Source organism: Macaca mulatta, chromosome 10 (assembly GCF_049350105.2).
Source record: "Macaca mulatta isolate MMU2019108-1 chromosome 10, T2T-MMU8v2.0, whole genome shotgun sequence".
In the NCBI taxonomy this organism is placed as follows: Eukaryota; Metazoa; Chordata; class Mammalia; order Primates; family Cercopithecidae; genus Macaca; species Macaca mulatta.
The window spans coordinates 67,067,183-67,092,969 of NC_133415.1; the positions used below are offsets into that span (position 1 = coordinate 67,067,183).

General features: G+C 41.9%; 1 long non-coding RNA gene across 1 annotated transcript in view; it reads left to right on the forward strand.

Annotated features, from left to right (window-relative positions):
• The window catches only part of LOC107000477 (uncharacterized), a 34,062-nt gene extending 22,131 nt beyond the window's left edge, over nucleotides 1-11,931 (forward strand). The window contains exons 2-3 of the long non-coding RNA XR_003720046.2: nucleotides 2,688-2,859; nucleotides 8,960-11,931. This is a non-coding gene — a long non-coding RNA (uncharacterized LOC107000477). The remainder of the gene's footprint in view (nucleotides 1-2,687; nucleotides 2,860-8,959) is intronic.
• Nucleotides 11,932-25,787: the final 13,856 nt, after the last annotated feature.

Sequence of the window (25,787 nt, forward strand, 5' to 3'; positions counted from 1 at the left end):
TGTAATAGCTTCAGAAGGAATGGAACCAGCTCCTCTTTGTACCTCTGGTAGAATTCAGCTGTGAATTCATCCAGTCTTGGGCTTTTTTTGGTTGGTAGACTATTGATTACTGCCTCAACTTCAGAACTTGTTATTGGTCTATTCAGGAATTTCACTTCTTCCGGGTTTAGTCTTGGGAGGGTGTATGTGTCCAGGAATTTATCCATTTCATCTAGATTTTCCAGTTTATTTACATTGAAGTGTTTATAGTATTCTCTGATGGTAGTTTGCACTTCTCTAGGCTCAGTGGTGCTATCCTCTTTATCATTTTTTATTGTGTCTCTTTCATTCTTCTCTCTTTTCTTCATTATTAGTCTAGCTGGTGGTCTATCTATTTTGTTAATTTTTTCCAAAAACAGCTTTGGGTTTCACTTATTTTTTGGAGGGTTTTTCTGTCTCTATCTCCTTCAATTCTGCTCTGATCTTAGTTATTTCTTGTGTTCCACTAGCTTTTGGATTTGTTTACTCTTGCTTCTCTAGCTCTTTTAATTGTGATGTTAGGGTGTCGATTTGAGATCTTTCTAGCTTTCTGATGTGGACATTTAGTGCTATAGATTTCCATCTTAACATTGCTTTAGCTGTTTCCCAGAGATTCTGGTACATTGTCTCTTTGTTCTTATTGGTTTCAGAGAACTTATTGATTTCTGCCTTGATTTTGTTATTTACCCAGGAGTCATTCAGGAGCAGGTTGTTCAATTTCCAAGTAATTGGGTGGTTTTGAGTGAGTTTCTTAATCCTGTTCTAATTTGATTGCACTGCGGTCTGAAAGACTGTTATGATTTCAGTTCTTTTGCATTTGCTGAGGAATGTTTTACTTCCAATTTTGTGGTTGATTTTAGAATAAGTGCCATGTGGCACTGAGAAGAATGTATACTCTGTTGATTTGGGTGGAGAGTTCTGTAGATGTCTGTTGGGTCCACTTGATCAAGAGCTGAGTTCAAGTCCTGAATATCCTTGTTAATTTTCTGACTCATTAATCTGTCTCATATTGACAGTGGGGTGCTAACATCTTCCACTATTATTGTGTGGGAATCTAAGTCTCTTTGTAAGTCCCTAAGAACTTGTTTTATGAATCTGGGTGCTCCTGTATTGGGTGCATATATATTTAGGATAGTTAGGTCTTCTTGTTGAATTGATCCCTTTATCATTATGTAGTGCCCTTCGTCTCTTTTGATCTTTGTTGGTTTAATGTCTGTTTTGTCAGAGACTAGCATTGCAACCCCTGATTTCTTTTGCTTTCCATTTGCTTGGTAAATTTTTCTCCATCCATTTATTTTGAATCTATGTGTGTCTTTGCATAGGAAATGGGTCTCCTGAATACATCACACCAAAGGTTCTTGACTCTTTATCTAATTTGCCAGTCTGTATCTTTTAATTGGGGCATTTAGCCCATTTTCATTTAAGGTTAGTATTGTTATGTGTAAATTTGATCCTGTCATCATGATGCTATGTAGTTATTTTGCACACTAGTTGATGCAGTTTCTTCATAGTGTCATTGGTCTTTATATTTTGGTGTGTTTCTGCAGCAGCTGGTACTGGCTTTTCCTTTCCATATTTAGTGCTTCCTTTAGGAGCTCTTGCAAGGCAGGCTTGGTGGCGATGAAATCCCTCAGCATTTGCTTCTCTGGAAAGGATATTATTTCTTCTTCGCTTATGAAGCTTAGTTTGGCTGGATATGAAATTCTGTGTTGAAAATTCTTTTCTTTAAGAATGTTGAATATTGGCCCCTACCTCTTCTGGCTTGTAGGGTTTCTACAGAGAGGTCTGCTGTTATTCTAATGGTCTTCCCTTTGTCGGTGATCTGGCCTTTCTCTCCAGCTGCCCTTAACATTTTTTCCTTCATTTTGACCTTGGAGAATCTGATGATTATGTATCTCGGGGTTGATCTTCTTATGAAGTATTTTAGTGGTGTTCTCTGTATTTCCTGAATTTGAATGTTGGCCTGTCTTGCTAGGTTGGAGAAGTTCTTCTGGATAATATCCTGAAGTGTGTTTTCCAGCTTGTTTCCATTCTCCCCGTCTCCTTCAGGTACTCCAATCAATTGTAGATTCAGTATTTTTATATAGTTTCGTATTTCTTGAAGGCTTCATTTGTTCCTTTTCATTTTTTTCCTCCATTCTTGTCTGCATGCCTTATTTCAGCAAGACGGTCTTCAAACTCTGATATCCTTTTTTCTGCTAGGTCAATTCGGCTATTGGTACTTGTATATGCTTCAGAAAGTTAACATGCTATGTTCTTCAGCTCCATCAGATCATTTATGTTCCTCTCTAAACTGGTTATTCTAGTTAGCAGCTCCTCTAACTTTTCATCAAGGTTCTTAGCTTCTTTGCATTGGATTAGAGCATGCTCCTTTAGCTCAGCAGAGTTTGCTATTAATCATCTTCCGAAGCCTACTTCTGTCAATTCATCCATCTCATCCTCTGTCCAGTTCTGCACCTTCCCTTGAGAGACACTGCGATCATTTGGAGGAGAAGAGGAGCTCTGGCCTTTTGAGTTTTCAGCATTTTTTTCATTGATGCTTTCTCATTTTCATGAGTTTGTCTAGTTTTGATCTTTGAAACTGCTGACCCTTGGATGGGGTTTTGTGGGGACTTTTGTTGTTGTTGATGCTTTTGTTGCTTTCTGTTTGTTTTTCTTTCAATGGTCAGGTCCCTTTTCTGAAGGGCTGGTGCTGTTTGCTGGGGGTTTACTTCAGGCCCTATTCATTTGGTTCGCTCCTGTGCCTGGAGATGTCACTCAAGGAGGCTACAGAACTACAAAGGTGGATGCCTGCTCTTTCCTCTGGGATCTCTGACCTCCAGGGGCACCAACCTGATGCCGGTAAGTATAGGGTGTCTGACAACCCCTACTGGGTGGCACGGGGAACAGGACTCATTTAACAAAGCACTTTGACTGTCCCTTGGTGGAGAGGGTGTGCTTTGCTAGGGGAAACCCACTCATCTGGGCTGCCCAGATTCTTCAGAACTAGCAGGAGGAAAGACTGAGTCTTCTGGTCTGCAGAGACTGCAACCACCCGTCCCACTAGGGCTTCGGGCCCAGGGAGATCAGAGTTCTGTCCCTGAGCCTCTGGCTGCAGTTGTTGGAGTTCCTGCAGGGAGGCCCTGCCCAGTGAGAAGGGATGGGTCAGGGTCAGGCCTGGAGAGGCACTCTGGCTGTAGTCTGCCACAGCTGGTGTGCTGGGTTATAGGGGACACCTCTTAGGACCAAGCCGTTTCCAGCCTCCCTGGCCCCAGCAGAGGAAAAGTACAGCCTGGAGCTGTAGAGATGGATGACGCCCTTCCTTTGCCTAGGGAGCTTAGTGTGTCAGGCAGCTCTCCGTCCCAGTGCTGGCTGCCGCCCTTCCCCCAAGGAGCTCAAATGGCTTAGACAGCAGGCAGCTGCAGCTGTGGTGCTGGTTGTCCCTTCCCGCAGAAACTTAGCAGGCTTAAGCAGATTCTAGCTGAAAGGGTGTTAAGAATCTGCATGGCTCCAGGGTTGGGACTCCAGGCCCCAGTGGCATGGGTTCATGAGTGGCATCTTCTGATACATGGGTTGCATAGTTCCGTGGAAAAACCACGGTTTCCCTGGCTGGGTAGCATGCTCACTCACCACCTCCCTTGGCTGGGGGATTCCCCTGCCCTGTGTGGCTCTCAGGTGGGCAGCTGCACCACACTGCTCTTCCTTCCTCTGCGCAGGTAATGCCAGTAGTCTAGTCTGCTCTGATGAGAGAAGCTGGTTACCTCAGTTGCTGGTGCAAGATTCACATGCTATTACGGTTTTTTTCAATGGGAGCCTTTGATCGCCACTGCTTCTAGTCGGCCATTTTGGCCCCGCCCCCAACTAAGAGCTTTTTAACATTAAACTCTCTATCATATATTTTCAAATAGGCAATTAAAAGAAGAAAAATAATTTTTCAAAAGGAAAACAGTTGTCGCAGACCTTTAGTTAAGACGCGCATTTGAATGACCAGGGAAATTCTAAAAGACATTTATTGTGGCTTTAATATTTGATACAAGGACAGAATTCTTTTTAAAAACCCCTTATATTCTATAATTGTGGCACCTTCGTAGACTAGAAAAATAACTATAAAATCTCCAGGCGCAGAAAAAAGAATAAATTCTAGTGTTTTCAAATATCCCATGCAAGACATGATACAATGTTTGAAGAAGAAAAATGATCTCCCAGCATTTGGGAAGTAGAAAGGTGGTGGGTGGAACCAGCCACAGTCATGACTCAGGTGGCCTTGACTGCCTCTTAGAATTTCGGGATATTTGTGCTCTGTGCCTAATGACCACAGTGTCTTAGGCTGCATACCTTTTACCTGTTTTTTCACTGTGTGTCAACTAATTTTTGAGTAAGAAACAAGATAAATCTCTGTAAATTGTATCTGTTAGAGCCTGACTCTAGGAAAGAAGCACCCCCTTCACAATCCCCTTCACAATCACAGTTCCTGAGCATAGCACTTATATCTGCATGAGGGCTTTCTGTAGCCCTGAGAGTCCAAGTGTGGGGCTCCCTGGGAATGCTGGAGAGCTAATGCTCCCTAGGAACAGCTTCTAACCAGTAACTGGCAGGAGTCAATAGGTTAATACCCCAGATCGTTTGTCACTTGGTTGGACCTCTCTCAGGCATGTTCTATATTGTCTCCCAGAGGTCACCAGCAGAACTGATTCCTGGTTGCCCACAGCAATAATCTACTGAATACAAACTCTTCCCTGGCCTCCTTCTCTTTCCTGTCTCATTCCTCCCCTCTCTTACCAGTGCTGCCTGGGATCACCTGCTAAATAAGCTACTTGAATTCCCTTTTATGTAGGTAAGTATTGTTTTTGGAGATCAACCGGAGATAAGACTTGCAGGCTCCAGAACTCCTGATAACATAGGCATCTACATGGACCAAATACACAGCCCTTTCATATGATGCAGGTACCACCAGGTTAAATTTGGATTAAAGTGATGTATTAGTCCATTCTCACACACTATAAAGATACTACCCAAGACTGGGTAATTTATAAAGGAAAGAGGTTTAGTTGACTCAATTTACATGGCTGGGGAGGCCTCAGGAAACCCACAATCATGGTGCAAGGGGGAACAAGGACCTTCCTCACATGGCAGCAGGAGAGAGAGAAAAACGAAGGAGGAATTTCCAAACACTTATTAAACCATCAGATCTCATGAGAACTCACTCACTATCATGAGAACAGCATGGGAGAATCTGTCCCCCATGCCCAATCCAATCACCTCCCTTCCTTGACACATGGGGAGTACAGGTCTCTTCCTAGACACGTGGGAATTACAATTCAAGATGAAATTTGGGTGGGGACACAGAGCCAAATCATATCAAGTGAAAATCCACATTTAGCCTCTATTAACAGGAGTGAGCCTATTATCCCAGCACTTTGGGAGGCCAGGGCTGAAGGATCACCTAAGTCTAGGAGTTTGAGGCCAACCTGGCCAACATAGTGAGACTGTATCTACAAAAAATAATGAAGAAGAAGAACAAGAAGAAGAAGAAGAAGAAGAAGAAGGAGGAGGAGGAGGAGGAGGAGGAGGAGGAGGAGGAGGAGGAGAATAATAATAATTATTAGCTGGGTGTGGTGGTGTGGACCTGTAGTCCCACCTGCTTTGGAGGATCACTTGAGCCTAGGAGTTCAAGGCTGTAATGATCTACATTTGTGCCACTGTACTCCAGGCTGGGTGAGAGAGGAAGACCCTCTCTCTATTAAAAAGAAAATAACAAAAGACTAGTTTGGTTCTGTTCCTACCTAATCACTGTTTTCTTGTTGAGCTTTCTTACCTTCATCTGAATTAACATGTGCTTTACTGATGTCTTTCAATTAAATTGTTTTTTTTTCTATAACTTTGAATTTAGGGTGACTATTTACTGTTCATAGAGGATTTTTTTAGATATAAACTGCACAGGAATTTATGGTGAGTAAAGTAAAATATAGCCTGAACCCCCATGCCCTGGGCCTTTCATATGTGCATATTCACATAGCAAGTAGCAAGAGTAAGCACAGAGCAATCAAACACCATAGCAAGCACAAAACCAATGGCTGACTTAGAAAGAACCCTTGGATTTTTATGCTCTGGGTTTCACTCAATTCACATCGATGTTTTTTAGCCCTTAGTGATATAACCAAATGAACACATGCCTACAGTGTCCATTAGAAACCACTGGTGGGACCAAGGCAAGAGAGAAGGAAGGAAGGAAGGAAGGAAGGAAGGAAGGAAGGAAGGAAGGAAGGAAGGAAGGAAGGAAGGAAGGAAGTCAGGAAGGCAGGGAGGGAGGGAAGGAGGGAGGGAAGGAGGAAGGGAAGGAGGAAGGAGGGAGGGAAGGAGGGAGGGAAGGAGGGATGGAAGGAGGGAGGGAGGGAGGGAAAGGGAAGGGAAAGAGGAAAAATCCAAAGAATGCAAAGAAAAGCAAGTCTTGGGAAGTAAATAAGTTGCATGTATTCACTTACAGAATCCTTGCTACATCTGTATAAAATTATTATTATTATCATCCTATTTTATAGATGAGGAAACCAAGGCACAAAAAAGTTTTTTTAAATGGTCCAAGCTGTAAGACCTAATAAGAAGCAAAGCCTGGATTTGGACCAAAGCAGCCTGACTACAAAGCTACATTGTGCACACCCTGAAGGTGGAAAAGAGCAGTTTTCAAGTCTATGTTAAGCTAAGCCCAGAAATCTTAGTTACTTAGTCACCCCTTTATGTGGGTCAAGGTCAGGTAAAATTTTCTTTCTACTTTCATGAAGAAAGTTTGGAAAGGAAATTAAGGGTGCCAGTGTCAGAAAACTAGGGGTAAACTGTTACTTTGGTTATCATGGAGAGTTAAGAAATTCTAAATCACATGACGTCACCAAGTCCTGAAAATATTCAAGCAGTCCTAGGAAGGATACTCAGTGCGATGGAGAGCTAAGGACTCCTCCTAACAGCCATGGAGAGGCCATGATGGAAGCAGATTCTCCAGCCCCTGTTAAACCTTCCAATGATTACACCCCCAGGTGACAGTTTGACTGCAACCTCCTGAGACCATGAGCCAGAACTGTGCATTTAAGCCACTCCCAAATTTCTGATTCACGGAGACTGTGAGGCAATAAATATTTATTGTTTTAAGCCACTAACAGTGTGGTAATCTCCTGTGCAGCATTAGTTAACTAATATAGATTTTGGTGCTGAGAGTGGAGTTTGAACCTGTGTTAATTTACTATTGTTGGCATAGCAAAGTACCGCAGAGTAGGTGGTTTAAAGAAAGATGTATTTTCTCACAATTCTGGAGACTAGGAACCTGAGATCAAGGTGTCAGCAGATCGGTTTCCTCTGAAGCCTCCCTCCTTGGCTTGCAGATGGCCGCCCACCCCCTGTGCCTTCCCAAGATCTGCCTTCTGTGTGTCTGTATCATAATCTCCTCTTGTTGTAAGGTCACCAGTCATATTGAATTAGTGTTGTCAAATGCCAGGGGTTTGGCCTAGGTCCGGTTGCTCACCACAACGAAAGTCGATCACTGAGAAAATAAGCGTTGCCAAGGAAGAAAGGCTTTATTGCAGGTGACATCAGCCAGGAGGTGGGGGACAAGTCTCAAATCTGTTTCTCCAACCAATTAAAGTTGAGGGTTTATAGAGGAGTCGGTCAACAGACAGCAGGTGCTCAGACAAGTGACCTGGCGTCTTATTGTCTGGACGCAGTGATCTAGGAAGTTTCAGCTTTTTGATACTATCTGGGATGAAAATTGGATTGGTTTCTCTAGGGCCCACCCTAATTACTTCATCTTAACTTAGTAATCTTTTTAAAGACTGATTCTCCAAGTACAATCATATTCTGAAGTACACAGAGTCAGGATTTCAACATGTGAATTCTGGAGGAACAAAATCTAACCCCTAACAGAACCCATTCCATCTCTGCCACTTACTAAATGTCAGGTTTTAAGAAGTTTTGTGATTTTCTCTATAAAATGTAAATGATAGTACCCAACTCGGAGGACTGTTTTGAACATTTATATTTAAGTCACTCAATACTGCGTCTCGCACATAATAGGTGAGCTATAAGTATTTGCTGACACTGACACTCAACGAAACAGCACTCTGTCAACCCATTTTAAAGCATCTGATTGTCAAGCCCACTGCAAACCTTGTTAAACCAATCTCTTCCTTTTAAACCAGACTAGTGAAATTTTACTGTGCATTTTTCCATGTGTTTAATTGCACAGAGGAAGCATTAATGGAAATAAACCTTAGAGGTAGAAAATAATTAGAAAATTTTTGCCAAGAAAAAAATGTTGTTGCTTTAATTTAAACTTTAATTTAGCTCTCTGGAAAGGGCTTTTGCTTTCTCTTATTTGAATTTTATTTTAATAATTCACAGGCAGTGCTGTTGACATGCTCTCATGACCAACGTCAAATTTAATTTATTTTCACCAGCCCAAAGCGCAGATGCCTGCTATTATCATGGCTGCTGCTGTGCTCAACTGGTTCTTGCAATAGATGAACATAGAAATAAATTGTCTGCGGAGGGTTTTCTGTGCCATGTTTTATACCCTACTGTGACTCAAGAGATGATAACTTTTATAAAAATTTTGTACAATTTATATAGTTAATTAAAATAGAACTGAGCTGGGCACAGGGGCTTGCACCTGTAATCCCAGCACTATGGGAGGCGGAGGCAGGAGAATCACTTGAGCCCTGGAGTTCAAGACCAGCCTGGGCAACATAGTGAGATCCATCTGTACAAAAAATTTAAAAATATTAACTGGGTGTGGTGGCATACACCTGTAGTCCCAGCTATTTGGGAGCTGAAGTGGGAATATTGCTTGAGCCCAGGAGTTTGAGGCTGCAGTGACCCATGATTGTGCCACAGCACTCCAGCCTGGGTGACAGAGTGAGACTTGATCTCAAAATAAAAATAAAAAAAAAAAAAACTAGATGCTTATCTCTCTCACTTCTAGGTTCCTGACTTCTTAGGTGTGACCACAATTGAAGTGACCTGACCCGAGTGTCCATCTCTTCCACAAGGAATCCATATGAAAGAAGTAACTGCTCTCAGGAACAACGTTTATAAGGAAGACTGACACACACACACACATAAAAAGCTTGCTAATTATTTTTTAAAGGATTACAACACAAGTCTCGTGGTATTTTTTTCTTACACATTCTGTACCATATAAAATGAAGGGAGAGAAAGTGCCCAGTGTGGAGTTCTGTGGTTTCTCCTGCATCCCACTAGGCTACCTGGGAGCATCACAGAGAGCATAATCTTGAGTTAGCAGAAATGGGGAGAACTAGGCAAATTTAGTGTTGTGGAGAGGAAATAATGTAAAGAGCTCCCATCTTCCTTCACTTGAGAGCATGGGGCTGGGTTGTGGGACAATGTGAGGGAAGACGGAAGAGTAGTAAAAGCTTGGAGCAGCTGCTTTGCAAAATGGAATGATAGGGAGCATTGAGGACAAGAGAAATGATTGCTGAGCAGCGTGGTGGCCCTGGTGAGGTTGGAGGCTTATTTTTAGAAGGCTGCCAAGCAGTTGAGGACGGGAGATTTTCCTCGACAACTTGGTGTAGAATTGGGCCCACATTAAAGGAGACAGGGCAGAAGCAGAGAGCACAGTGAGGGAGCAAGAATGGCCAGAGTTGAAGATCCTGGTTGCAGAGCCTTGACCCTCCCTCCTGTGTGGCACTTGGTGAAGTCAGGGATGGTTTTAGTAGAGAACATGTGCTAACTTTTCTCATCCCCCAGGTGTGAGAACCGTTATGCCGTGAACAACAGCATCACACATTGGCTGAGCCAAGCCTTCCTGACTGGGCATCAGTGGTTTTCTAAGCTAGTATCACTGCTACTTTGCCTCATGCATACAAATCTAAGTTCAAAACCTATCTTTCTTGTTCAGTGACTCCATTTTTAGCTACTTGATCCACATACTTGAGAGCTTGAGGAATGGAGAATCTTGAGGTCAAAGAAGGCTAAAGCAACCATGTGGAGCAGGCATCCTCCACCTCCTCTTTTCTCCACCAATCACAATCACATGCTAGGATAAAGAAAGAAAGAAACTAGAAAGTGGTCTAATACAACCTTGAGTGAGGTACTCTTTGAGCCTCAGTTTTCTTTCCTACAGAATACAAACTTTAGTTAATAGCAATCGCCTATTCCTAGAGAGGGTGATTATTCAATGGCATATCAAGCACTTGGCACTATTGCAGCACACTTAGTTGGTGCTCAATAAATGGTTGCTATGTATTAGGTAACGACCAGACAATGTGCGCTATATACCATTTTGTGCAATTTATGTTGTCTTTGCCTGTGTTCTGCAAAAGCAGATTCTGAGACAACAGCTTATCAATATAGCTGAAAACTCCTGTACTAGGGAGTACAATTCCAGGGAAGCAGAACTGAGGGAAAAGAGTAGGGCAGAGAAGACAACAGAGCAAGTATGAGTTAGGGCACTGTAGAGATAGCCGCTGCTTCATAATAAAACAAACTAACTGTACTATTTCATGGATCCTGCTTCTGAAAGGCCTTAAGGGCTACTGAGTCTCAAGACAGTCTGTTGGCAGGGTGGCAATGGAAAAGGAGGAGAATTTATCCACTAGCTTTCATCTCCCACTGATCAAAAGTCTACCCCATCAGGCATTAACTTTTCTGCACCTTGCCATGCACCCCTGTGAGTGTCAGGCAGGTCTTGATGTATCTTAAGCCTCAGTGGCAAGATGGAAGACAGCCCTGAATTGAAGACAAGAGGATCAAGCTGTGGGCTTGAGACAAGGCACTGCCAGGCAGCTCCTGCACAATGTCTGCTGTGGCCCTGCAGTGATGAGAATCTACCTAAAGTTGGTCTCCAGAGTGAAAGCCAGGAAGCAAGAGTCCTGGAGACAGGTGAGCCTGGGATGATCTGAAGAGAAGCTAAAAGTTCCTTTCACACCTGGGCTTTGAGAACCTCTTTTGAATATATTGAATTATATATTTCCACTTAAATATCTGGGAAATGAAGATATAGCTCCAACCTTCGGGAGTTCCTAACATTCAAGCTTTCTTTTACTTAGCAGGTGACCTAAAGTGTATCAAAAAGCTATTGGTAAAAAAAAATCAAGATTTAAGTACTAGAGGGATATTTAACAAATCAAATATTTTGTAAGAAAAAATCTCTGTACTATGAATAATTGCCCTTTAACCATTCTATTGTGATATGTTGGATTTTCTACTGAGAAAATGCTCTTGCACAATATCTTTCTTTTTTAGACTACTTTGATTCAGTTGGCTATTAGATTCTGTTGCATTGGGAATTCTTAGCATTTTCTGCTTGAAATCTGAAGCCTATTTGTTACACAATATGTCTGACTCACATATCCAGCCTCAAACTACTTGAGAGAAGAGGAAGTTCCTTATATGGTTGTACTCCTCCACGGCATCCCTAGAGGATAACAAACTCTCAATATTTGTTGAGTAGGAAACAGCCTAAATGCCAGGCATTAGATGAATGTTAAATAAATGATGGGGCAAACATACAATGGAATTTCACATAGCACAGTTCTAAAAAAATAAGAAGTTTTTTCTAATACAGTTATAAGAAGAAGGAAGACAGTTATTTTAGGTAAAATAAACACATTGCAGAAAAATATGTATAAAAATCATATTTTGATTGCATGTTTATACACACATGTAGGTGGATATGCATATTTAGAAATCTAGAAGGTAAGATTACACAATAAACTGACAAAGGCTATTATCTCCAGTGATGAGATTGGTAGAAGGGGAAAGAATTTTCTCCTTTCACTTGTACTGTTTGTGTTTTTTACAACAAATATTTGTTACTTGTGTAATCTAAAAATGAACAAGTAAAAGAAATAATGCCTTGAATTAATCATGTGTATTTGATGATGCAGTAGAAAAACAGGCAACTGGATACAAATAAATACTTAGTTTTGACACTGAATTAGTTCAGGTACCATCTCTCATTTCATTCTGCATGGAAAAATTGCTACTTCCATTTTTTTTTAAATCCCTATGAGAGCCATTGGAACCTCTGCATTCTCAACTTCCCCCAAAATAACAGTGTTCTTGGCTGACTTGCTTGGCTATATATCATTGTATTTACAGCATCATCCTTTCTTTCGCCGAGAGTTCTGTTTACAATTCTAATGAAGAGATAAAAACCTTGTAACCAATATAGGTCACTCAGCTATGCATAACCGGGCTGGTTGTCTTTGCTTTTTTTAATTCTCAGATTTTCACTTCCTAAATCTGCTCTAAATGGTAATATTTTTGTGCACTGCAAACACGTAATAATATAGTATTCAGATACTCTTGCATAAATGGTCTCTACATCCTAATCAATCCCACATAGCAAAGTATGATAAATACATATTTAAAGTCCTTAGAAGTGGATAAGGTATTTCAGGCTGTGTTCATTTCTCTAATCCTTTTGTGACTTCTCTCATGATGCTTAGAGAATTACCCAAAAAGGAGAGAACCCAGCTTTTCCCAGGAAGGGCACAGAAATGGGATAAAACATAGCTGTTTCCTGGATTTGCATTACCAACCTTGTCACTCGGACCCTCCGACGTTTCCTAAGCACCACCAAAGAACCATCTTTGGATCTCAGCTCACCATTCTTCATTCCCCCTTATTTATCACTCCTTTTCACCTCACAATCTTCATTCCCAAACCACCAATTACATATAAAGAGTAAATGTGTTAGAATGTCAGAACATTTATCTTAGGTATCAGAGAATCCTTTGGAAAAATTTAGGAAATTCATGACATCAAGGAAGGCTACATGGGTCCTGTAGAAAGAAGAGAAGGATTAAAGACAGCCCTCTGCTAGCAAAATGCCAAAGAGCCTAACATCTGATTTAGGAGGAACATTTTGGTATATTAAACACGACCGAACAACACACAGCCCATAAAAAATCCCAAGCAATAAAAGCCGACAACAATTTGAAGGAACCAATATTTATTACCATAGAACCACTATGTCCTCAGACTTTTGACACTCACAACTTTGCTTTTCTAAAGGAAACAATAATGCAAAGAGTGTGGTCATAACCAATGAGCAGATTTACCCTTTAGTTACAGAAGACCTATAAACCTACATGGAAAAAAAATTGTTATTTTTTGCCATCTTCTGAATGAGATTTAACATTTATTTTGATAATTAATTTAGGCAACAAATGGCAATTATCTTATTAGAATCCATGACTTTGGAGCCAGTACAGATATTTTTATATCACATCACAGTTGTTGCAGGGGTCTTGAAACACTGTTCACATTTACCACTATTCAAAATTATGGTAGTTGATTGATTTGCCACTAGACCTCATTAATTAATATGTAAATAAGAAATCAACATATTACAATGCCATAAATTTTATATTTTGATACTTGTATTTTAGTATAATTGGCTTCCTTTGCAATTCTGCGTGTTTTACTTTTACTGTAAAAATACGATTCTGAAAAGGGATCGACAGACTTCAATGGACTTCAGAGGCATGAGAGAACCAGTTAAGACCAGAAAAACCAGCCAACCAAGTTTGGCCAAAATTGTTCACCCATGCCACAGTAATCTTAATACTGTTGTTTTGAGCCATTAACTTTGGGGGTGTTTGATTAAATCACAAAAAAATAACTGATACATGTCGCTACTACTATTTATTTAATATTTTTTCTCTAAATCAACTTTTTCCTTTAAATAAATCATTGCTTAAACAGTCTTTATTGCACCACAGCAAATAGAAAAACATTTTTATTTGACTCAGATAGAAGCAAACTAAAAACAAATACGAGGAAAACATTAAGCATTGCTACTAAATTTTGGCTAGATAGATAAATGTTGTCTGGGAAGGCTCTTTATTAAATAAAAAAAGAGATGACTAAGTGCTGGAGAGTGACAAAGATACATTGCCTCCCAAGGGAGACCTTCACCTTGATAAAGAAGGTCCAAGAAAGAAGTGTGTGATTCAACCTTATTTCATCTCCTGCTCCTTTTCCTCTTATAAGCAGGAATCTCAGTGGGTGGTCTTGGCCCACATTTTGGAAAGCATTGATGTCATCAGACTTGCAGAAAAATGGTATCTTTATGTAGATGTATTAATTCATCCTCACACTGCTATAAAGAACTGCCTGAGTCTGGGTAATTTATAAAGAAAAGAGGTTTAATTGACGTACAGTTTCTCATGGCTGGGGAGGCCTCAGAAAACTTACAATCATGGTGGGAGGAGAAGCTGGCATGTCTTACGTGGCAACAGGCAAGAAAGAGCGTGTGAAGGAGGAACTGTCAAACACATATAAAACCATCAGATCTCCTGAGAACTCACTCACTATGATGAGAACAGCACGGGTGAAACAGCTCCCATGATCCAATTACCTCCTACCAGGTCCTTCCCTCAACACGTGGGGATTACAGAGATTACAATTCAAGATGAGATTTTGGTGGGGACACAGAGCCAGACCATATCAATAGATGAGCGCTTTATATCATAATATGAAAATGAAATGGCATACCTCTGAGAATGCTTGGGCCTCACTGTAGACATTCACCCAGACTATGACTGTGAGGGCTCTGGAATACTGCAAACTGACAAGTTTGATAACATGGGTAGGAACACTGAGGCCCAATGAGATTAGACATTGACCAGGGCCATTCAGGGAATCAGAGGCAAAGCCTCAGGTGTAAAAAAATAATTTTGAATAATTTCACTCCTGTCACCAGAGGACAGAGAACATAGCTTTCAAAATTATATAGACATTCAGATCTCATGTGTTAAATTAGGGAGCTGGTATATAAGACCCAGAATCCACCCCACCCCAAGTTCTACCTTTCTATGAACCCATGAGTTTCAATGCTGTAGCACAAATAACCCAAATAATTCACTAAGGAATAATAAAGGAAGAGGGTAAGGAATTAAAGAACATTGACTTACACATGGAGAAAATTATTTGGTTTTCACTCTCTTCCATCCCTCTGCTTTGGTCAAGGTGAAGTGTTTTGCATTAAGCCCAGCACATATAACAATAAATGCCATCTATAGTTAATATTGAAAATGATAATATTAAATAGCAGAGCAGGTTAAGAACTTGGACTCAGAATGTGAATTTTGTCCCCCTGCCCATCCTAAATTTCTTAGCCTGACAACTGAATTTACTTCTCTTTGCCTCAATTTCTTCAACTGTAAAATGTGCATTAAAAAGTATTTGCATCAAAGGAAGATTAAAGGAGGTAATACATGAAAGTATTTAGAATGCTGTCTAGTACCTAGTAAATATACTGCACAGCAATAACAAGATTGCATAAGTAATCAACAAACTTTAACCCACGATGATCATAATAATGATAATTAAATAAATCAATGTATCAACAGCAAACCATTGTTTAGAAAGAGACTTTGAGTAAACTTCTCCCTCTAAAACAAATTCTCACTATTCTTTTATCTGTCAAACCTGGAACCATGACATTGTCTTTTGGATTCATATTATGATTAATTCCAGAAACATATGTCCAGAGAATACATGGTTTTTGCTACTGCTCATCATTTTTACTTTGTGACAACATTTTAATCCATGATGATGGATATGATCCACCAGTGCAGATAAAATGTATATGAGAATTTTGAGAGTGTGAAAATATTTAAGATTTTCCTCACCCTCACCACACTTCTCTCCCTGTTACTCAGCTCCTTTTCCCTTCTATATCCCTATGATAATCTGCAATGTATCTACGTTCTAGCTCCAAGAGCAACCCTGGCATTTGAATAATATTCATGCATGCCATGCTATTTTGGTAAAATTCATTTTCCAAAAACAGCATTATAAGAAAGTGAGGCCAAAAAGAACTCACTGTTCTCTCTCACACTGGCACACTGAGGTGTCTGCTTAACCTGCCTGTGGGCTCAGGTATTTCAAACCATGGTACATTTTTTTCTCTTTTGCTCTAAATGGCATCACAACGTTAGCCTGTTGCCAAGTCGGACTTAAATTAAACTAAGGTATGCAAAAAGATGATACTGTTTCTCTAGGTCCTAGTGTGACATTAGGTAGGTTAATGGGTTGCTATGGTGATCATTTTTAGCAACAAAAATGAATAATGGTAAAGAGAACATGTTTTAGAGTCAGATTTTTTAAAGTTCAAAATCACATTATGTCACTTGTTATATGTTTGGCTGACTGAGCAATTTACTTGGCCTTTCCTGGTACATGTTCTCATGGGTAAAATGATCCAAATAATACCTATCTTGGGAAATTATTATCCTAATTAGTTCTCAGAATAACTCTGTAGTGTAGGTATCACTAGGACCATTTTATAGACAAGTCATATACTTTGCCCAAAGTCACAAGGCTAGTTAATGGCACAGCTGAGAGACCCAAATCATGATTTCTGGGGGCTAACTAGGTTCAGCTAGGTGGTTTTCACGTAAGGGTACTCATGCAGCTGCAGTCAGATGTTAATCGAGCTAAAGTCATCTCAAAGGCTTCCTTACACACATGCCTGATTTTGATGCTGGCTCTTGGCTGGGACTTCAGTCTGGCACTATCAGCCAAAGTAGCCACATGTGATCTCATCATGTGGTCTGGGCCTCCTCATAGCATAGTGGCAAGTTTCCAAACCTCACAAGCAAAGCAGCATCACTTTCTGTTCATTGAAAGGAAGTCACTAAAGCTGGTCTATATTCAAACACCTTGTATTCAAGATGACAGTAGATTAATAGCTTCAAAGTGCTGATGGAAAATATGTGAATCCTAGAATTATATATGTAGCTAAACTGATATCAAATCGTAGTTTTCTTTTTTAAACAGATCCAATTTAGGATGTTTAAAATTGCTCATGTAATTTTTTCAGTAAGACATCAATATCTCTTAGTTTATTGTTTTTTTGTTGTTGTTGTTGTTAGCAGGTTTTGTGACTTAGCATGAAATATGTTTTATCAACACAGGAAGGTAGAAAATAAAGAACAACAAAGAGAACAGAGGTATAAAATAATAAAGATAAAAGCAGAAAGCAGTAAGATACAAAACATAACAAAAATGCAACATAGTTAACTAAATATGTATATTTTGAAGACTACTCAAACACTATGAACCTTTGGCAAGTATGAGCCTAGAAATGACACAAGGGGCAACTGGAAGACAACTCTGAAAGGCAGGAAGGCAAAGGAGTCTGATTAGGAGCTCCAGAACTGGGGGAAGAACACTGACACAAGACATCTTAGGACCATCCCCACAACAGCAGAAGGCAACCCAACTTAGCAACAGAAGGAGATTGAGGTGGTCTCATTCCTCCCCCAGGACACCTTGGAGCACTGTTGACAACACCAGATGAGCCTGAGAGCATGTGCGAGGGTGATTGACAGGGAGCCCTGCTAAAGGTAAGTGGGTAAATGAAGTGCTGCCTTTCCCTACTGAACCTGAGACTTATTTCCCTTACTGGGAGACATCAAGATGGCTGGGCAGCCCAGGAAAGAGAGACACCACTGTAACAAGCACTTGACCCAGGATACCTATTTGTCCTCATGGGCCTGACACTCTCTTTCCCCACCTAGAGACACTGGGCAGCCAGTCGCCACCAGTGAGAAGATTCAAAACCAACACCCAGCTCAGGAAGCACGCATCATCATCAATGTCAACAGATACTTTATTGCCCCATTTACAGCACAGGTGACCTGGCCTAGGGAATCTCCTTCACCCCATCAAGTGGCACTACTAGGGATTACTAGTGTCGCCTTTTGGGAAGCCCCCAAATTACCAAACCACACAGACCAAAATAACACCATACAGTGTCTGAAAATTAAATTGTCATTGAAACCAACCGCCCGTAAAGGTAAACCAGGACCTGCACACCAAACCTAAACAGAGTGTCTGCACGCATTCAGACTGCTTGCTGTGGTTTGGATATGGTTTGTTTGGCCTTGCCAAGTCTCCTCTTGAAATCTGGTCCCCAATGTTGGAAGTAGGGCCTGGTGGCAGGTGTTTGGTTCCTGAAGACAGATCCTTTAGGAATGACTTGGTGCCATTCTTATGGTAATCAGTGAGTTCTTTCTCTATTAACTCTGAGGGAACTGATGGTGATTGTTAAAAGAGCCTGACACCTCCTCCCCCTTCTGGTGCTTCCTTCCTCTTGACAAAAAGAAAAAAAAAAAAAAAGTCAAGATAGATTTCTTAAAATGGGTTTGAACAGCCCAAAGGAAAACAATAAAAAACAAAGAAAGGAATGAAAAAGAGGTGAAACAAATGGAAAACAGGAAAACACATAATAAAATTGTTATGGGATCTTTGGGGTGTCGATTTTCTAGCCAGAAACCTCTGTGGCCAGCAGCGCCTTTGCCCAAGTTCTTGTCCTGCATCCAGGAAGAATAAGGTACACAGACAAGTGAAGGGTAAACACGACAAGCATGAGCTTCACTAAGTGTTACGACAGCTCGGAGGACCCGCAGTGGGTAGTGGGTAGCTCTTCTCCATAGCCAGGTTGTCCTATGGAGTGTTCAGCTCTCAGCAGACAGGAGGCCCCGGAGAGGATTGCTTCTCTCTGCAACTGGTAGTTCCCATGTCTCTGCAGGTCTCTGAAGCTCTCAGCAGAGAGGGTAACTCCTTTCTGTAGCTGGTTGTCCAGAGGTCTCTTCATCCTCTCCATCCTCTACCCTGCTGTGCCTGAGCCTGGGGCTTTTATGAACCCCAGAAGGGAGAAAGTGTGTGCTGACTGGTACATGGGCAGCCATGGGTATGGCTGGAAGAGGCACCACAGTCCCCACTCCCATCTGCAGGCCTGGGAGCCCAGCCCTCAGCCTTCAGGCCTGAAGGTGAGGCCTTACTGGGACCCACCCCCTTCTGCCCAGGAGCCTGTCTGTCTTCCACAGCCATCCATGGTGCCCAGGCTGCTGGCACCAAAGGGCATGTGCAGGACAGCACCCAACCACCCTTGGCTTCCCCTCCTGCGCTTCTAAGCACCCAAAGTCCAGAGGGGGCTGAGGTGGCAGGGGGTTGGCATGTCAATACCGCTCCAAGCCTGAGCATGCCTGGCCAAGCTGTGACAGCACCTGAGCTTGGCCTTAACCCTGCTCAGAGATCAGAGCAGGTGCCAGGAGCCAGGAGAAGCCAGGCAGTGGGAGCAGGCACCTCCATGTCTGTAGTGGTGTGGGGTGCCTTCCCAGGCCCCCCCAAGCATGCAGAAATGCCTGGGTCTGCAGCCCTGGTCTGGGCAGCTGCAGCCGTACCCCAGGAGGCAGGGGTCCTGTCTGCTCCATGGAGCTGGAGGCCCGAATCCATAGCCATGACTTGCGGGGCAGCAGTGCCTCCCAGGAGGGTGGGGACCCTGCCTCCTCCCAACTCCCAAGAGTAGAGGGGTGCTGGGTTGCAGCCACAGCTTGGGTAGTTGCAGTTATACCTGGGGAGCTCTCGCCCCACCAACTTGGAAGGGGCAGGGCTCCCGCTTTTCCCTGGCTCTCACTGCTTCCGTGGAGCACTGCACCCCTGGCCATGCCCCCTCACAGCCTGGGATGGGGGCCCAAGTCCTCACTGGGCCTCGGCCAGCATCTGGGGACAGGGGCGATGTTGCCACGAGCTCCTCCTGTGGCCCTGAAGCTCAGGGGTGCCTCCTAGGATGGCAGAAGTGGGTGGGAGCAGACAAAATGGCAGACTTAAGTCCTAACATTTCAATAACCACACAAAGGTTCTCTACCTAGTAGTGGATCTGGTTTGATGAGGCAGACACTCGCACAAGTCAGGCAAAGTGGATTGGATTTATTAGTCACAGATAGGCAGCAAGGGTCAACTGGAGCCTAGGATCCACTACAAGCAGGTCCTCCATGGCCCAGGAAAGCTGCCCAGGGCAGATGGAGTCTTGCCTGCATTTGCTCCACATCGCACTGCAGCTGAGGGACCCAAACCTGCTGTGCCCTGGGTTTACATTCCTTGGGTGACACTTGGCGTCCTGAGCTCAAGCCTTGCAGGACACCTTGTTCTAGGAGTTAGGACACAGTCTGGGTTGTTCCAGATACGATCTCCTTATCTCAAGATAACTCATTCTTAATATAGTCTACCTGAGGATTGCAAGCAAAAGTGGAAGAGCTGGGTCAGCCACCATCATCCAGGGACCTGTCCTCCTGCAATTGCCGTAAATATAAATTGTCTAAATAAACTGATTAAAAGGCAGAGATAGGCAAAACAGATAAACAAAATGACCAACTTTATGCTGTTGATAAGGAACTGACTTCAAAATCAACAGCATAGATAAGTTAAAAGTAAAGGATGAAGAAAGGTGTGTATGCAAACATCAATCAACAAAAATGAGGTCAGCCTCCATGTATTACCATAGCTATTTTTTTAGAACATAAGATTGATAAGATTGTGTGAAATAAAATTGAATTGGAAAATCATACATAAAGTTGAATCCAAATATAATAACATGTATGTAAAACAGCACTCATATTTATTCAGGTACATTTTTACATGTTCAAGTGAACAGAAAAAGATTGGGGAGTTGATAATCCACACTGTTTTTTAACAATTGGTTGTTTTGGGGAGGGTTGAGGGGGTTGGGGATTGGGGAGGGCTGTGATGAAAGAGAAATGTTTTAACTTCATGTAAGGAGGATATATTCACATATTTCTCAGGTGTTTTTTTTTCTGTAATGAACACCTGGCAACGGCAGTTTGAATGAGTGGTAGCACTTTCTCTTACTGCAGTCTGCAGCGTCATCGTTGCCTACATTAATATCCTCTTGAGCTAAGGTCAGCAAATGCCAGATCTGTATAAACACAAAAGATCTTTAAGAGTTTAATGAATGAATAATGAGATTTGCTGAGTGGCATCTAAAGAAATGAAAAAGTTGGTTATCGACTTTGGGGAAAACCCCCAGCCATGAGAACTGCATACCCATTCACTGAGCAGATATTTATTCTAAATCTAGCTGCATTCCTGGAGCTGGAGCATCAATAGTGAACAAAACCCAGTCCCTGCCATATGGAGAGAACTTTTTAAGGGAAGGAGGCAGTAAATAGCTACATAGACAAAGAAATCACATCTTATGCAGTAATATTTGCTCTGAAGAAAACTAAGGCAAGGTGAGAACAGGAGAAGCCTTATTTGATGTGGTGATTGAAGAAGGCCTTTCTGGGTAGGTAACATCCAAGCCATGTTTTAGGAATGGAAGCGGACCACTCAGGGATGTGGGGGAGAGTTTTGAGGCAGAGGGAATAGCACATGCAAAGGTCCTGAGGTGGAATGCTCCTCGGTGTGTTTGAGAAGCAGCGAGGGCCCCATGGCTGAAGAAGCTGTTGGGGCCATGCAAGGGAAGGAGGTGGGATCAGAGGAGTAGATGAGGGCTACATCACCCAGGGATTTGGGGGCCATGTGAGAACGTCAGAGTTTATTTTGAGATGAGAAGCCACTGGGGGATTTTGGGTGGAGGAGCAACATGATCTGGTTCGCGTCAATCTAGAATGGTGAATAGGGTTTCCTATCGAAAGAATTTGAGGGAAATACAGACTGGACTCTACCATTTCTCCTCAGTTTCAGCAGCCTTTCTAAGCCCCTACCATTAATTTATCCAGTTATCCTACAGTTGATCCCCACAATACTAAGTCACCAGAAAACCTTTCCAAGAGATACATGCTTTCTCAGTTCTCCAAAATTACAAAGTATTTCTAACTTCTCAACCTCTGGCAAATTGCCAGCAACCCAACATGAATCCAAACTTATTGGGAAACTTGATGAAACAATTGAACCAAATAATAGAGTGATAATAATAACTCTCATTATTGAACACCTACTACATTTCAGACATTGAACCAAGTCCTTTATGTTTTATTTAGTACTTATAATCCTAACAGCACACTGAAGTGAGTATTACCATTGTCTTCTTACATTTAGCAAACTGAACCTAAAACAGATAAATGTGATAAGATCACATAACTAATAAAACCTGTACTTAAAGTTTCTTCTGAGACAATATCTCATATCACCCTCACTCATAAGCCGCCTGCCACCCCAGTCTTCACTCTACTGAATATGCCAAGGGCTTGGCCTCCAGCAGGGGCCTGGGCTCTTGCTATACTCAGCTGGCTACTCAGCATTCAGGGAAGCCATTCCTAATTGTCCACTCCAAAGCTCCCCGCTCTTCCCAGCCACTCTGAATTCCATCACTTTACTTTCTTCACAGCACACACCACACCCTTACATCATCTTGCCATTCATTTCCTAATTTCTGCCTTCCTCCACTAGAACGTAAATGCTGCAAATCCAACACATAGTACACAGTCTATAAATATTCATTGACTGAGTGAATGAATGACTGTGCCTGGGTCTATCCGACATCAAATCCATGCTTTTCTCACCATATCGAGTTGCCTCCTGGCTTACAGTCTACAAACATTCCCTTTGTCATCTATTGTGGCTAAAAGCAGCAGTAACTGTGTGTGTGGATACACAAACACACACACACACACACACACACACACATGCAGAGAGAGAGAGAGGTCTCTCTCATTCTCTAGCCCAGGATGGAGTGCAGTGGTAGGATCAGAGCTCACTGCAGCCTTGAACTCCTGGGCTCCAGTGATCTTCCTACCTCAGCCTCCCAAGTAACTAGGACTACAGATGTTCACCACCATGTCCGGTTAAGTTTTTTAAAAATTTTAAATATTTTAGAAAAAAATAGCCAGGCGTGGTGGCATACACCTGTAGTCCCAGCTACTCAGGATGCTGAGGCAGGAGAATCACTTGAACCTGGAAGGCGGAGGTTGCAGTGAGCTGAGATCACACCACTGCACTCCAGCCTGGGCGACAGAGCAAGACTCTGTCTCAAAAAAAAAAAAAATTAATATTTTGTACAGATGGGGGTCGCACTTTGTTGCCCAGACTGGTCTCAAACTTCTGGCCTCAAGTGATCCTTCTGCCTCAGCCTCTCAAAGCACTGGGATGACAGGCAACAAAAATGTTTTTTGGTGAAGTTTAAGCCAAAATGGCATCATACTGCTTTACTATATATTTAAATGTCCATGTCTATAGAGAACAAGAGTCTAAGAGCACGGGAATTGAATAATTGGCAGAATTGGCATTATTGAGGAGCTTTGATTTTTCCAGTTGCAAGGAGCACCCTATCCCCTTACTGAAGATTCATTTACGGTCTTCTAGTCTCCTTATTACATTAGTTCCCTGATGGATAGATTGACTACATCTTTCTTTCAGTCCACTTTAAAGTCACAAGCTGGATTAGGAGACTCAGAGGTCTCCCCAGTATGGAGCTGCCACACGAGGGACCTCCCACTTCTCACCCTGCTTTGTTGCCAATCTTTTTCATCCATGGCATCAGATGGATGGCCTTATTCAGCCTTCTTTTTTGTCACTTGCTGCTTTGGGGGTAACTCACATACTCACTGTCCTCTCTGCAGCATCTCCCTCCTTTACCTGCAACCCTTTGTCTCCTAAATATTGCCTTGCTGAGCTACTCATCCCTTCCCCAAATCCAACTTAGTCTTGTTTGGAAACAGAGAGATAGGAGCTTCCTGCTCTCCCTCCCTGCACTGTACGCATGAAGCCCTGACAAATCCCAGGGTAGGAAAATATGTGCTGGGTTTCAGAACCACACTGGAAAGAGTTTGTTTGATGTTTTATTTTTGGTATTTTGAATGCATCTATTGATTTGGAGGAGTGACATTCCATTGGGTGCTCTGACTCCTGCAGAAACCATCTTTCAACTTGGCATTGATTGATTTCTTTGCCTCGCTGAAGTCTGTCACATATAAGCTTTAAATATAAATTGAGTGTCATAACACTAGGTATTTGGTATGCTTACCAAGTGCCATGTTCTGTGTTTATTTACTTCTCACAGCAACCTCGTAAAATACGATTTATTATTCTGATTTCATACTTGAGAACACGAACCAAGAAAAATTACACAACCTGTCTGTGATGTCTCCAAGTCTCCTTCTTTCTCCAAATCATATAAAAATGAACAAAGTAAATTTATAAAAGCCAGTCTCCAGGCTCCTGGCCTTTCTCCCACCTCGCCCTCCCTCTCCAGCCACATTACCCCAATTTGGAACTATCCCAGTTCCCAAATCCTTATTAAAAATTCACATTTCAGATGGGTATCACATTGCAACTTCTTTTGCATAACAAAAAGGGAGTTTGAATAGCCAAGTGGAATACAAATGAAGAAGGCAGCTCTCTAGTTATCAAATGGAAGTTTTTTAAATGCATTTTTCAAAATTTTTAATTATGAAACATTTCAAGCATGCAGACTACCTCTGCTCTGTGAACATACACACACCATTACCATGACCAGACCATCACCACCAGAGGTAACTACTATCTGGAAAATAATACATCTATTTCCTACACAAGGTTTTGTGCTTTCTAATATACATACATACACACATACATACACACACACGTGCAGCAACCACATATAAAACCACAACTGCGTGTGTATTATATATATATAATTGCATAATATACTGCTATATAGGCATAAGCAGTATAAGAAGCCTTCATTTTTGTCACTTGCCCCTTTGGGGGTAGCTCACATATATAGGCATAAGCAGTATATCATGCTACTTTGCATATACAATACACAGACACACACACACACACCCCCCCCACTTGTGTGTGTGTTTATATATATACATATATATGTGTGTGTGTGTGTGTATATATATATTTTTTGAGACAGAGTCTCACTCTGTCGCCCAGGCTGGAGGGCAGTGGCACAATCTCAGCTCACTGCAAGCTCCACCTCCCGGGTTCATGCCATTCTCCTGACTCAGCCTCCTGAGTAGCTGGGACTGCAGGTTCCTGCTACCACCACGCCCAGCTAATTTTTTGCATTTTTAGTACAGATGGGGTTTCACCATGTTAGCCAGGATGGTCTCAATCTCCTGACCTCATGATCCTCCCGCCTCGGCCTCCCAAAGTGTTGGGATTACAGGCGTGAGCCACCTGGCCCGGCCATGTATATATGTATTTTACATATACAAAAGATATATTGTATATATAAAGTAGCATGATGTACAACTTACGCCTATATAGCAGTATATCATGCTACTTTGTATACACAATTATGTTTATGTAATATATAGAGATATATGTGCATTAGCAATATATATTATTTTGTGTTTGAAATTTTACATACATTTTATCACACCATATTTATGTATCCTGTTGCACCTGTCTTTCTTTTCATTTTATTTATTTATTTTTTTTGAGGCAGGTTCTCACTCTGTCTTCCAGGCTGGAGTGCGGTGTTGCAATATTTGCTCACTGCAGTCTCAGACTCCTGGGCTCAAGCGATTCAAGTGACCCTTCCACCTCAGCCTTCTGAGTAGCTGGGACTACAGGCACATGCCATCATGCCTGGCTATTTTTTTTTTTTTTTAAGTCAGACAGGATCTGACTTTTTTGGTCAGACTGGTCTCAAACTGCTGGCCTAAGTGATCCTCCTGCCTCGGCCTCCCAAGGTGCTAGAATTATGGTGTGAGTCACTGCACCTGGCCCCTGTTGCAACTTTCTTTTGCTTTTTTTTTTTACACATTATGTTTTTGAGACTTATTTTATTGTACATATAGCTCTACTTATTCATTCACTTTGCTTTCGTATGGGCATAGTGATAACTGCCATTTATAAAGTGCTTCCTGTATATCAGGCACTATTTAAACATTTAAGTGTATTTCTTTATTTAATCCTTGAAACACTGTTACATGGAAAGCGTGTACATTTACAGGTGGAGGAAGCTGGGGAGTGCAATGGGGAAGTGATTTCCCCAAGATCATAGAGCTAGTAATTGTCTCCTCTGGAGTCTG